The sequence below is a fragment of the Pleurodeles waltl genome, chromosome 5 (genome assembly GCF_031143425.1).
Source record: "Pleurodeles waltl isolate 20211129_DDA chromosome 5, aPleWal1.hap1.20221129, whole genome shotgun sequence".
NCBI lineage: Eukaryota > Metazoa > Chordata > Amphibia > Caudata > Salamandridae > Pleurodeles > Pleurodeles waltl.
This window is the reverse complement of record NC_090444.1, coordinates 1,495,058,971-1,495,071,817: the sequence shown is the minus strand read 5'-3', so window position 1 is coordinate 1,495,071,817 and position 12,847 is coordinate 1,495,058,971.

Here is a 12,847-nt window from a genome sequence, read left to right as displayed (position 1 = left end):
CACCTATCTGGGCCTTGCATACACACAATAACAGTCACATTGCGGATTAATAAATGTGTGAAAATGACATGTTGTGATACCTCAGTGTAGGCTGACTCTCTGCTCGCTGTTCTCCTCCATAGGGCACGTCCACTGGGGCAGGTGATGAGATGGCGGCATCCTCCAGTGTACAGACCGCTGGTGGATCTGTTGACAATGGAAGAGAGACACGTAATAGTCAACTACAGACTTGATCATGCAACCATCCATGAACTGTGTGCCCAGGTGGAGCCAGACCTGATGTCAGCTATCCGCCATCCCACAGGGATACCCCCTCTAGTGCAGGTCCTGTCAGTACTCCATTTCCTGGCAAGTGGGTCTTTTCAAACAAAAGTGGCCATTGCATCAGGGATGTCCCAGCCAATGTTCTCTAACGTCCTGTTCAGAGTGTTGTCTGCCTTGCTGAAACACATGTGCAGCTACATCGTTTTCCCACAGATGGAGAATTTGCATACAGTGAAAGGTGACTTCTATGCCCTGGGACATATCCCCAACATCATAGGTGCCACTGATGGGACACATGTGGCATTGGTACCCCCACGCAGGAGTGAACAGGTGTCCAGAAACCGGAAAAGCTATCATTCGATGAATGTGCAGATGGTGTGTTTGGCCGACCAGTACATCTCCCATGTCAATGCCAAATTTCCTGGCTCAGTGCATGATGCTTACATTCTGAGGAATAGCAGCATCCCTTATGTGATGGGGCAACTCCAGAGGCACTGTGTGTGGCTAATAGGTGAGGACAAGGACCCTCGACAGTGTGAATAGGCGTCTGGGTGTGGGGTTGGCCCTACGGGTTAGTGTGTGTCTAACAGTTGTCCCTCGAAATTTGCAGATGACTCTGGATACCCCAACCTGTCATGGCTACTGACCCCAGTGAGAAATCCCAGGACAAGGGCAGAGGAACACTACAATGAGGCACATGGGCGACTTAGGAGGGTGATCGAACGGACCTTCGGCCTCTTGAAGGCCAGGTTCTGGTGCCTCCATATGACATGGGGGTTCTCTCTATTACTCAAAGAAGGTGTGCCAGATCATCATGGCCTGCTGTATGCTGCACAGCCTGGCTTTGCAATGACAGGTGCCTTTTCTGCAGGAGGATTGTCCAGCTAGAGGTCTTGTGGCAGCTGTGGAGCCTGTGGACAGTGAAGAAGAGGAGGCAGAAGAAGAGGATATCGACAACAGAAACAACGTTATCCAGCAATACTTCCAGTGAGACACAGGTAAGAAGATATCACTACCTCACACATCTCATACTATTGTTTGAGCTATCAGAATTCTGTCATTTTTACCCAGTTTATGGACCCTGACTTGTCACTTTGACTTTTAACAGATGTGGGTCCCACTTTGTGACCTCTGCTATATTTCCTCAAGACCTAAAGCTGCGTTTCATCGGTATGTGGAAAATTATATTGACATTGCTATATTCCATAGTTATTGCAATTACACATTAGTGAAAGCACAGACTAACTCCAGATTGTTTTGTGCTTGATGTGTGTTTATTTCTGTGCAAATGGGTGGAAGGGGGTGTACAAAGGGCAGGGGTGATGGTGGAGGAATGTCCATGGCAGTGTACAGTCTATTTGTTTCACAGGTGCATTGTCCAAAGGGGCATAGGAAGTGGAGCAAGGGCAGTTGATGGATGGACAGGGTGACAAAGTGGGACAGAAGGGTGACATTCAGGCGGGTCTAATTTCCTGGTGGGGGTCTTGGCAATGTTCTCTGTCTTGTTCCTGGATCTCAGGGACCGTTTGCGGGATGGCTCTCTATATGCAGGGGGTGGGGTGCTGGTGTTGTGGTCCTGTGGCGGTGTCTCCTGTCCACTAGCGCCGGCGGAGGTGGAGGGCTGTTCATCATCCAGGCTAGTGTCAGGGGCCCCTTGTTGTGCCACAGTGTCCCTCCTGGTGTTGACAAGGTCTTCAGCACCCCTACAATGGTGCCCAGGGTGGTGTTAATGGACTTCAGTTCCTCCCTGACCCCAGATAGTGCTCCTCCTGCAACCGCTGGGTTTCCTGAAAGTTGGCCAGTACCGTTGCCATTGTCTCCTGGGAATGATGGTACGCTCCCCTGATGTTGGAGAGGGCCTCGTGGAGAGTGGGTTCCCTGGCCCTGTCCTCCCCCTGTCGCACAGCAGTCCTCCCAGTTCCCCTGTTTTCCTGTTCCTCTGTCCCCTGAACCGTGTGCCCACTGCCACTGCCCCCAGGTCCCTGATTTTCTTGGGGTGGTGGGTTTGCCTGGGTTCCCTGTAGTGGTGGACACACTGCTGCTTGACGTGTCCTGGGGACAGAGGGGTGGGCCCGCTGGGTGGGTGCTGTGCTGGTGTTTCCTGAGGGGGAGGCTCTGTGGTGGCTTGCGCCAGTGTCAGGGGAACCGACTGTCTCGAGGTCCCAGATGGGCCGGGTTGGTCATCTTGAGCCAGTTGTGCAGAGATGCTGTCATAACTGTGGGCCTCTTCTGTGGGGGGACTGGATATGTCTGGAACCTCCTGTCCGGTGACGTTGGGTAGGGGTCCTGCAGGGGTGTAAAGGCATGATTATTGCATCTGTGTGTGCCAATGTGTGCAATGGGTAAGTGACCCTGTACTCCAGTGCTTGCATTCTTGTCAAGGTCCTTGTGAGATATTTGGTTTGGGGTCTGTTTGGGTATATGTAGTGGACATGCTTTGGTGATGGGTGTCCCTGCTTTGGTGTTTCATGCAGGGCTTGGTGTTGGGATGGGAGGGTTGTGATAGTGGGACATATGTGAGGTGTTGGAGTGATGGGGGTGAGGGTGATGGTGGGGGTATATGATGGCATGCAGGTAGGGTGGGGGATATAATAGTTAAGAGTTGACTTACCAGAGTCCATTCCTCCTGCTAATCCTGCGAGGCCCTCAGGATGCAGTATTGCCAAGACTTGCTCTTCCCATGTTGTTAGTTGTGTGGGAGGAGGTGGGGGTCCTCTGTACTGCAATCTGGTGTCTTGAGACCACTGAACGCACCTTCCTCCGTAGGTCATTCCATCTCTTCCTGATGTCATCCTGTGTTCTTTGATGCTGTCCCACTGCGTTGACCCTGTTGACGATTCTGCGCCATAGCTCCATCTTCCTAGCAATAAAGGTGTGCTGCACCTGTGATCCGAACAGCTGTGGCTCTACCAGGACGATTTGCTCCACCATGACCCTGAGCTCCTCCTCAGAGAACCTGGGGTGTTGTTGTGGTGCCATGATGTGGTGTGGGTGATGTGTGAGGTGGTGTGTGTTGTGATGTGTGAGGGGATGTGTTGTGTGTTGTTTGAGGTGCGTGGATGTTGTGTGAGTGATGATGTTGTGTGTCTGTGGATGTTAGTGTTGTTTCTGGTGGTGTCTCTCTCTGGCCTTCATTTCGGAATTGTTGGTAGTAAGGGTTTATGGGTGATGTGGGTGTGTGTTTTATATTGGATTGGGTGTGTGGGAGTGGTGTGTGTATGTGTATCAGGTCAGGTGTGTGTATTTCGATATGTCCAATGTGGTTGTGTTTTGTAAATGTGTGTGTATTTTGAGCGCTGCGGTTTGTACCGCCACTGCAATACCACTGTTGAAAGACCGCCGCGTGGATTCGTGGATCGTGATAGTGTGGGCGTATTCCTGTTGGCGTGATGGTGGAGGTTTTGTTTTTGTCAGTTTATCACTGACCTTTGGTCTGGCGGACTTGTGTGGGTGTCTGTATTATGGCGGATTCCGAGCTGTGGGTCGTGATAGCTGTAGCAGAATTATGCCGCTGCAGTGGTGTGTCGGCGGTCTTCTGCACGGCGGTAAGCGGCATTTACAGCCATTGTTGTAATTAGGGCCTATGTGTTGAATGGACTCTTTGGCTGACTTATACATCCTGCGTGATTTGTCAATGCAGCCCTTTGAGCTCCATACATCATCAAAATCCTTCAAAGGGAAGTAAAAAAAACTAAATCGCATGAATGTGATATTTTCCTGAGGCCGCATGTTAAAATTGAGATAAGTTTGCCCACCGTTAGAAAAGGTTTCTGTTGTGTATCTTATATCTAGAAGCTGCCTCAATATCCCTACTTACAGTTAAGGTTTGGCTCCCCTTTTCAACTCTAATTTATGACCTGGTCTAGCCATTGTTGCTAGTATTGCTCTTGAGGGGAGATTATATTCTATATAGAAATGGCATAAGAATGGTTATGGTTAACTCTTGAAACACTGTGTATAATGCACACACATGGTGCTCCACTCTAAGGGCCAACCATCCAGAAAAAATGCTGTCAAATTTTCATATATCACAACTGGAGGGAGAATCACTCACGCATTCATAGTTGAATACATTGGAAATACACAAATTGGCCTAGTATCCTACAAGGAGTCTTGAATCAGAGTTGCCTAAATGTACAATTTGTAAGTAAAGTTGTCAGGGAAGAAATGTGCTTGACATGTTAATTCATTATGACTTGCTTGAAATTTTGAAATAGGTACAAGGACAAAGCCATCGTGTTTGCCCCAAATCACTGAGACTTCTTCAATGCTGTCAAAAACATACAAGGCAAAACTTAAGCCACGTGCAATACATACACTGGATGCAAATTATAAACATCATGCGCACAGAAAATGCAACATGGACAGCAACAGATTAAAACAACATGCAACAAAATTGTATAGATGGTTCCTAGTACTGTTATTGGTACTATTTGGGAAGAACCCAAATAGAGAAACTCTAGTGTACATAACCACCCTGAATAGAATCACATATGTTTCTATGAGTTTAAGCAGAAACACTCCGAACAGACTAAACTTTCTTTAAATTATAGTGACAGATCGCCTAAAATATTTGCCCATGATTAAATAACTAAATAGTTAAGATATTTGTTTTGGATTACAAAATGGTAAATCTGAAAAAAAGTTTTGGGGTTTTTAAAGAAAATAATAATTTTTATTATGGACTACTGTAGAGATGTAATTTTCGCATTATCGTCAGAAAGGCTAGACAGGTTTGCTTTTACATACTAATATGAAAGATCAACAGTCTGAGTGATTTCCTTTATTTTTTTATTGTGGATTGTTTGTATGGTGGGAAAAGTATACATCTTGCCACCGCAAAATGGCTGATTTTCAGGCTTTTATTATTGTTAGTGACTGTTGCAGTGTGCAACTCTCACCATTTGCATTGTTGTACGGTCTTTTTTTTAAAATATGAAGAATTTCAGTTTTTAGCTTAGATTTCAGTCTTTTTTTGGTGACTATATTGCGTAGCTTGCCTTTGACTTTCAACAGCTGCCTTAATTCCTTTCTATAGCACATTTTTAGTAGATTAATTTTGCGCTCTGTTATGCTTTTGCGAGACACTTTACTAGTGATTATTCTTGGTGAGATCGCTAGGAAGTAAAACATTGGGGAAAACACATGGTGAAGCCATTTGGAAATTAATGGTTGACAAAAAGCTTGTCACAAATGGTTGACCCCAAATTTGATCTTGTAACTGGTTACATCCGTCCTTCCAAAACTAATATTTTTCCGTTTCTCACCATCAAGTCGTCCTTCCCTACCTGCATTCCTGTTTTGAATTCCATTGTTCTGAGCCTCAAGGCAATGTGCTGTGGTCACTTTCAAGTCTGAGTATGATTTTGAAGCCTTATAGAGTTTTAAAATCATTGACATGTAGAAATATATGATCAAAAACTGATTGTTTGCCTGACAAATTCGGAGGTTGGATTAGCTGGTTGATCATTCAACTGTCTACCATTTATATGTCGAAACTCCAGGCCTGTTAAGGTGGAACAAACCATTCTACCTTGAGAGGAAAACGTCTTAGAATTGTAAATTTAATCCAAGAGAGATAACGGTTAATCGATTGGTGTTTTTTGGTAGACAAATGATAGATGTGCTTTAGATATACATTGATATGCTCATCCCTAGATAAAGCCAAAAGGCTCACTTTATATGGTTGATGTTAAAGGATTATGCATGGCATGGGGTTGGCTGCTGCAGGGGTTGGCCTCAGGTCTGGCCCTGCAGCCAACCTCACATCATGAGCCTTTCGATTGACTGCCTGTGTGGGTGTCGACTTAGGACCAGGCCACAGGCCAGGCCCTGTGGCCAACTCACACTTTGCACTTCCTTAGGCCAAGCACAGCATGGAGTTGGTATTCCGTATGGTAATATTATATAAATTTATGGGAAAAAAACAGAAACTCACAGAAAAAACACAGGCTAAAGTGATGTTATAGTTAGATATATTAATAATATCTTTAAATAGCTATTTAAAAAAGCTTAGGTATTTAAAAAACCTTAGCAATTGACTGAAAAAAACAAAGGCTAAATGGACATTATAATTAGGTGAAAATGTCATTTAAAACATACCATTTCGAACTAACATAACCACTGAAAGTCAACAGTTATCTCAAGTTACTAAAATTCATGCATTAAGGTAACTGTAACTCATGCTCTCACCATGCACAGCAAATTTTATGACAAGACCGGAGGCTCCTATTATGCGTTTCTTTTCTCACTTTAATAAATAGCAGCAGTCAAGAAACATACTACAATTCCCAGAAGGCCAGAGAACCAGAGCCAATGGGAATAAAAACGTAGTCCAAATACTCTACACCAATCATATTATGAACATATACATTGTGACATCACTTGACTGCGAACAGCCCTCTTTTCTTGCTGCTCGCAGTCAAGTTAAGTACCCTTTTTCACTTCTCCATACATTTATTTGTCGTATTTAGACTATAGATATATTTTATTATTGTCTATAATTGTGGTTATTTGATTAATGTGTTTTACGCACTGCTTGCGTGCTTTATTTACTTCTCCCAGTCGGCAAGTTGCCGCATCGGGTTGGCGAGTGGCGCCTCGCGCACTTCGTTTCCAACCGTCCAACGTTCTGGCGGTTGGTGTGAAGCACCTCAGACATCGCTCGGTGTGCTGCGCGTTTTGTTTTCATCAGCGCGCATCCGTTAACGCTCTTATATTGCCAGATACATTGCTCCGGTTTTGTTTTGGCTCACCTCGGAGCCTCCCATAGCACGTCCGGCTGTGTCCTCTGCTCCGCATTCAGATAAGGCTAGGATTTCCTGGTTTCTTCTAACCAGCAACACCCAGAGATGGGGCCTTTAGCTCCTTGGTAGTTTTTCTTTCCCATTAACCCCATAATTGCCAGTTCCTTTTTTGCTTTAACTATGGAAACAGATAACTCCCCCCGTTTACAAGATGCTGATGACATTAGGCAGGAGCTCTCTGCCTTTTTAAAATCTTCTGTCCAACATTCATTTTCTTCCTTACAAAAAATTACAAAATTTTTTTAATTTTCATTTTCAGATATGATTTCTAAATCCATGTCGGCCTAGGCTGCGGGGGAATGCAGTCAGCGCCTCTCTCCATCAAAAAATCCCCAAAAATTACGAAAAATGGCGCAAAAGAGAAGTGACGTGTGGCAGAGGATGCCGTTCCTCAAAAGGCTCCCTCCAAGGAGTATAAAAATTTGGACGTTGGGAAATCAAGTTTCAAACATAAATCCAAATAAAAAAATATTATTACCCCTTTATATATTTCGTCCATCCATGGCACGGATGATGATGTATCAGATTTGGGCTCTGACTCCAATGTTTCGGACGTTGGGGACGACGTTTCTGTCTCCCCTCCTCCAACAAAGAAATCTAAATTGACCTCTCTCCATTCTTTCACACCTATTTCCCTTCTCGGCCCTGAAGGTTTCCCAATGTTTGACCCTTCAAATATCCTTCAGCCCAATTCTACTGAGTGGGTTCCCGCAGATCACGTTGCCCAATATGTTTCCGCAAAAATAAAATTCTGTCCATTAGACAAACAGAGCTAAATTAAAATCCGAATGTCCCCGTCCCTCCCTAGCCCAACACCTTTCGGTCACCCCTTCTATAAATCAGCCCCTCCTCACATTTTTTACCAAAATGGGCAAGAATCCACGCAAGGGAGTAGATAAGGCATGGGCCTCCTGCCAAGATAAATTGATAGATGTTTTGGGTCCCTTAACCCGTATTTTGGACATTGCAGAGGCAGCCAGGATTGATGGCTCGTTCATTGACCTTGAAGAGCTCACCCTTTGGGTGCAACGTACCTTTTGCCTTCTGGGTAACATGAATTCCGCTCTCACCCACGAGAGACGAAAAGGCATACTTCTAAAGCTCGATCCGAAGTTGGTTAACCTGGCATCGGTCCAGGCCAACGTCCACACTGATGGCACACTATTTGGTGATTCTTTCATCAAAGACTTAAGTAAAAATGTAGCAACCTTTACGTCATTGGAAAAAGCTCAGCAATCACTCAAAAATATGTTTTCCCAACTGTTTTTTTGCAAGGGCCTGCAGAGGAAGGAACCGCTTTGCCGGCCGGTACTATCCAAACCAAGGTTCCAGAGGATACCATAACGGCTCCTACCAGGAGTATAGGCCGCAGTCCTATCCTCAAAGAGGCAGAGGTTTCCATTCCAGAGGCTTCAGGAACACAAGATCTTCTACCCAACCAAGTAAGTCTTTTATTTCCTTCTATTCCCATAGGGAGGCGTCTCAGTTTTTTCCTAACAAAATGGGAGGAAATCACGGCAGGCCCCTGGGTTCTCAACACTATTCAGGATTACTCCATAGAGCTCTATTCAACCCCAGTCCAAACCTTCTCCCCTCCTCTTCCTCATTTTTCCTCAGACATGACTCTCATTATTTCTTCCGAGTGCAGTCCCTGTTGCAAAAACATGCCATCTCTCCTACCTTTCCCGACCCATCAGGTTTCACCAGCGCCATTTTTCTAGTTCAGAAGAAGAACAAAAAGATGGGTCCTGTAATAAATCTCAAAGGTTTCAATCATTTCGTAGTATATCATCACTTCAAAATGGAAACCATCCTCCATCTGAGAGACACCCTGCTTCAGCGAGACTGGATGGTCCGATTGGATCTTCAAGATGCGTATCTAGTCGTTCCAATCCACCCTCATTTCAGAAAGTTCCTCCAATTCCAATGGGCAAACCAGTATTTTCAGTTTACCTCTCTTCCCTTCGGGCTATCATCGGCTCCATGGTGTTTCACAAAGCTCATGAAACCGGTAGTGGCTTTTCTCATGGCACAAGGAATCAGACTCATGATTTACCTCAACGACATTTTATTAATGAGCCAATCTCCACATTCTCTCTTGACTCATCTATCCATAACGTGCTCCCTTCTTTCGGAGTTAGGTTTCATCATAAACAAGGAAAAATCCATCCTAGTACCTTCTCAAACTATAGAACTCTTAGGCTTTCAGATAAATTACATTTCGGCCACTCTCATGCTTCCCTCTGCAAAGATCAAAACCATAAAGTCAGCGATTCTTCAAGTCTTGCGCAGTTCTCAGATCTCTCTCAGAACGTTAGTGCGGATTGTAGGTCTCCTCTCTTCATCAATTCAGGCTATTTTTCCAGGTCCCCTGCATTACAGGGCCCTTCAGAGATAAAAAATGTGGCATTTACGGAAAGGCCTCTCCTATTCAGACATCATTCCCTTAGACGTAGACGCACGCACAGAACTCCAATGGTGGATAGACCATTTAGATGCTTGGAACGGAAGAACTATCTTCGCATCAGCCCCAGATCTAGTATTAGAATCAGATGCAAGCCGAACCGGCTGGGGGGCCCGGTGTGGACCGATCTCAACTGGAGGTACATGGTCATCAGAGGAGTCCAAAATACATATCAACTGTTTAGAGATGCTTGCCGGCTCCTTTGCGATCAAAAGCCTTGCAAAAAACAGAGTTCGTTGTGCCATCCTTCTCAGAATGGACAACATCTCTGCAGTTCGATATATCAATCATCTCGGAGTCACAAAATCCAAACCTCTGGCGGAATTAGCCAAGGGCTTTTGGGAATATTGCCTTTTAAACCACATTTCGGTTCATGCAGAGTATCTTCCGGGATCTCTGAACTCAGTAGCAGACTGGCATTCCCGCCATCTTCGAGAGTCAAGCGACTGGAAACTCCACACTTCCATTTTCCAAAACCTTCAATAAGTTTGGGGTCTTCTTGTAATCGATCTTTTCGCATCCCGTCTCAATTCTTAGCTTTCCCAATTCTACAGTTGGCGCCCAGATCCACTGGCTTTAACTTCCGATTCCTTTTTACAAGACTGGTCTCGTACCCTCAATTACGCCTTTCCCCCTTTCCTCATGATCAGCAGGGTATTGGCTCAGGTCAGACACCAACACGCCTCTCTAGTGCTCATAGCCCCATTTTGGCAATCACAAGCTTGGTTTCCAAACCTCTTAGAGCTGTCAATAGATTTCCCACTGTTGATTCCTTCCTTTCCAAATTTGGGGCCATATTTATACTCCGTTTGCGCCGAAATTGCGTCGTTTTTTTTGACGCAATTTCGACGCAAAACTAACGCCAACTAACGCCATATTTATACTATGGCGTTAGAGGCGAATAGCGCCAAAGTTCCCGGAATGTGCGTCATTTTTTAGCGTGAACCCCTTCCTTGCGTTAATGATATGCAAGGGAGGCGTTCCCGTCTAAAAAATGACTCCCAGGCCTTTACGTGGTATTTATACTCCCGGGCAAAAGAGACGCCCGGGAGTTGGCGTGGCTAAAAACGGCGCATTTGCGCCACTTTTTAACGCCTGCTCAGGGCAGGCGTTAAGGGGCCTGTGGGCTCAAAATGAGCCCACAGGTGCCCTCCCATGCCCCCAGGGACCCCCCCTGCCACCCTTGCCCACCCCAGGAGGACCCCCAAGGATGGAGGGACCCACCCCAGGGACATTCAGGTAAGTTCAGGTAAGTTTTATTTTTTATATTTTATTTTGGTGGCATAGGGGGGCCTTATTTGTGCCCCCCTACATGCCACTATGCCCAATGACCATGCCCAGGGGACAGAAGTCCCCTGGGCATGGCCATTGGGCAAGGGGGCATGACTCCTATCTTTCCAATGATAGGAGTCATGTTGATGGGGGATGGGCGTCGTTAAAAAATGGCGCAAGTCGGGTTAAGACGATTTTTTCGACGTAACCTGACTTGCCCCATTTTAAGACGCCCATGCGCCATTTTCCCCCTACGCCGGCGCTGTCTGGTCTACGTGGTTTCTTCCCACGCAAACCAGGCAGCGCCGGTCTGATTGCGCCGTCTAACGCCATTCCATAAATACGGCGCCCGCATGGCGCTTCAGAATGGCGTTAGACGGCGCAAAAATTTTTGACGCTAAACTGCGTTAGCGCAGTTTAGCGTCAAAAAGTATAAATATGGGCCTTGGTTTTAGACCTGTTAGACCCCTTGGGCCGTCCTCATCCTCTCATTCTGGACAATGTGTTGGCACTCTCTGCATGGAAAATATCGGGCAACCCCATTTTTTCCCTTGCCTTTCGACAGAGGCTTCAAAATACATCTCTCAGTCCTGGGCCCCAGGTACAAAGAAAGCTTATCAATCAACCTGGCCTATTTGGCATAGCTGGTGTCTGGGAAAACACATTGATCCTGTTTCAGCGGATGTAATCTTTATAGTGAATTTCCTAGCGGCAGAATCAAGTAAAGGTAAGGCTTTCCGTACAGATCAGCTATTTCCTCCAACCATTCTTTTGTTAATGGGAAAACAATTGGAGAACACCCTCTCATTTGCCGTTTACTAAAGGGAGTAACATTTTCCAGTCCTCCTCTTCCTAAATACAGTCAATGATGGGATGTTAATATTGTTTTGAAATTTCTATTGTCATGGCCTGATAATCCTATGCTTTCTCTGAAAATGCTATCTGCAAAATTAACCATGCTATTGTGCCTTGTTTCTATCAAACGCCTCTCAGATGTCCAAGCGCTAGATATTTCCAATAGTCAGTTTACTCCATCTGGAGTTTTGTTTACTGTGGTTGGCCGAACCAAAACCAATTTATCTTCTGTTTTTTACCCATATTTTCCTGCTCAGCCCAAACTATGGCCCTCATTCTGACCTCGGCGGTCTTTTCGCAAGACCGCCGAGTTACCGCCGCGGTGAAGACCGCCGACCGCGGCGGTATGCCGCTGTGCGCATTCCGACCGCTGGGAGCGTACCGCCGGGAAGCCGCCGGCAGCCAGACTGGCGGTCGGCGGGAAAGTGGAGACTGGTCAACCTCCACCGCCACGCCAGCAGAACACCGCCCCCAGAATTACGACCCACATTTCTGTGTGGCGGTCTTCTGTTGGCGGTGTGCTGTCGGCCGTCACGTCCCTATGGCTCCCGTCGCCTCCCGGAGGACCAACGCACAAGGTAAGTTGATCGTCCGTGAGGGGAGGGGGTGGGGGGTGTTGTGTGATGTGTGCATGCATGGGGGTGTGCAGATGTGCATGTTGGGGTGCGTGCATGTCGGGGTGCGTGTATGTGCATTTCGGGTTGGGGGTGGGGAGGGGGTTCGTACCACCTCTGGGGGGTGGCAGGGGGGTGGAGGGGGTGGGGGGAGGACTCGGGGGGGCAGTGGGGGGGGGGACCCCTATCAGTGCCAGGGAAGGAATTCCCGGGCCCCGATAGTGCCTACCGCCAATTCCCGACCGCCAGAAACCGCGGCGGTAAGCTGGGTCATGATACGGGTGGCGGTCTTGGGGCGACCGCCGGGCCGGAGTGCGCAAACTCCAGCCCGTCGGTCATGACCGCCGTGGCGGTCGGAGTGGGGAAGTGGCGGTCGATCGCGGCGGTGACCGCCGCGGTCAGAATGCAATTTTTTGGACCGCCGGTCTGTTCGCGGTCCGACCGCCGCCTCTCCGCCGACCGCCAAGGTCAGAATGAGGGCCTATGTGTCGGACAATGTTTAAAAGTGTATGAACTAAAGACTGCAGATTTGAGAACTCCCTCTCATTCTCAATTACTAATTTCCTTCAGGA